At 40.2% G+C, this 2,054-nt stretch overlaps 1 non-coding gene across 1 annotated transcript; it reads right to left on the minus strand.

Annotated features, from left to right (window-relative positions):
- Nucleotides 1–1,264: 1,264 nt before the first annotated feature.
- Nucleotides 1,265–1,397, minus strand: LOC144243616 (small nucleolar RNA SNORA70). The gene has a single exon (XR_013338702.1). It is a non-coding gene; the product is annotated as a small nucleolar RNA SNORA70 (small nucleolar RNA).
- Between the last annotated feature and the right edge of the window lie 657 nt (nt 1,398–2,054).

Consider the following 2,054-nt stretch of genomic DNA (forward strand, 5'->3'; position numbering starts at 1 on the left):
CAAAAAAAAAAAAAAAGATTTTAAGGAAAGATAGAGTATTATAATCTTACATAGTTCCATTTTATGGTTCTATAACAATTATGTATGACTTAGGTTTGGGTTTATAAACTGAATTAGTTTTTCTAAATGGAGGTTTATGATTTGAGTTGAGTGTTGGTATGTGCTTATATGTCACCTTAAAAAATAAAAAGGTGTTATTTTAAGTTACAGATTCATCAATAGATTCAGTATCAGGAGCTCCAAAATAACTATGCTAAGCCAAAACTTAAAAAATCGAACATCTGTAGTTTTGCAGAATTAACATGAACCAAACTAATGCACTGTAAGTAGAAGCCAGTTTCATGTTTGTATATAAAAATATTAAAACAATATAGATAATTATTTCTCCAGTAATATTATCATATTACAGTAACTTTTCAGTGCTTTCTCACAAAAGTCATATGTGTAGGTGGGAAAATTTATGTAATTAATAGCAAACTTATGACTTCAAAATAGAGGAGTGCCTGGTTGGCTCAGTCAGTTAAGCAAATGACTTCGGCTCAGGTCATGATCTCACAGTTTGTGAGTTCAAGCCCCAAATTGGGCTCTTTGCTGTCAGGGTGGAGCCTGCTTTGGATCCTCTGTCCCCCTCTCTCTGTCCCTCCCTTGCTCACCCTTGCTCTGTCTCTCAAAAATAAACATTAAAAAAAATAATAAAATATGTACATAGTTCAGGCACTAAAATTTGTAGGCAAAATTCTAATGATACACATCAGTTCTAGTACCTGTGATATTACATACAAATATTAAAGTTGTAGTTCAGTCATTTTATGTAAAGAAAAAAATAGCTTTTTTGTTTTTTGTTTTTTACAGGAAGCAGGATTTATTGGTGGGCATGAATGGGGAGGGCACTGCTGAGGCTCTCATGAGGCAGAGCCCGCCATTTGTCCAAGGGGCCATGATTAGGGATGTATTTGACCCCACAGCCATCTGGGATGAGCCGCTTTTCAGCCACCGTGTCTTCAAACTTGACAGCATTAAATTTAATAAAGCCCCACTTCTTGGAAATGTGGATTTTCTGGCGGCCAAGGACCTTGAACTTGGCCATATGCAGGGCCTCAATCACATGCTTCTTGTTCTGCAACTTGGTACGGATGGACATGATGACTTGGCCAATGTGGACCCTGGCCACTGTGCCCTGGGGCTTTCCAAAGGCACCCCGCATACCTGTCTGGAGCCTAGATTGGAGAAAGCATGAGGCCAAACCTCAATGTCCACCAGAAAAAGCTGTCTCCAGGGTCCCTTAGAGCAACCCGTAAAATCAACAGGGTGCATACACTACCAAGAAGGCTGCTGTGCACAGCCATTGCACACTGGGCCCCATGGGGAAAAGGCACAGTCGGCTTAGTTAGCTGCAGAAGAAAAAAATAGCTTCTTAAGTGACATTTGATACGTAGCCATATTCTTATTTATACTGCAACATTTACTCATTTTCAAACCGGTGTGCTGGGGTGCCTGGGTGGCTCAGTCGTTTGAGCGTCCGACTTCAGCTCAGGTCATGGTCTCATGGTTCGTGGGTTCGGGACCCGTGTCGGGCTCTGTGCTGACAGCTAGCTCAGAGCCTGGAGCCAGTCTTGGGATTCTGTGTCTCCCTCTCTCTCTGACCCTCCCCTGCTTGCGCTCTCTCTCTCTCTCTCTCTCTGACTCTCAAAAGTTAAATTAAATTAAACAAATAAATAAATACCAGTGTAAAGGAGTTGTATTTTAAGAGGGGATTAAGTTGTTGAGTTGGCAACAGCAGGGAAAAATGCATGTAACCAAATTTACTCTTAAAACCTTTTGGGGAAGACTAACCTGTTGTTTTACACTTAATCCGACACAGCTGGCTTTTTGTTTGTTTCAGAATGGAATAATATTTTTTTTGTATATTAGGTAAAGTGATTTTCTTACACTTTTATCTTTGTTGTATCTCTAAATGCTAGACTCATTTTTTGGACAGGGTGCTTTCATTGTGAGAGTCCTGAGAAAGCTGTGAGGAATTAGCTCTAGGATAGGATAGGAGATCTGGTTAGCCT

The sequence above is a fragment of the Crocuta crocuta genome, unplaced genomic scaffold (assembly GCF_008692635.1).
Source record: "Crocuta crocuta isolate KB4526 unplaced genomic scaffold, BGI_CrCroc_1.0 scaffold167, whole genome shotgun sequence".
Taxonomy (NCBI): domain Eukaryota; kingdom Metazoa; phylum Chordata; class Mammalia; order Carnivora; family Hyaenidae; genus Crocuta; species Crocuta crocuta.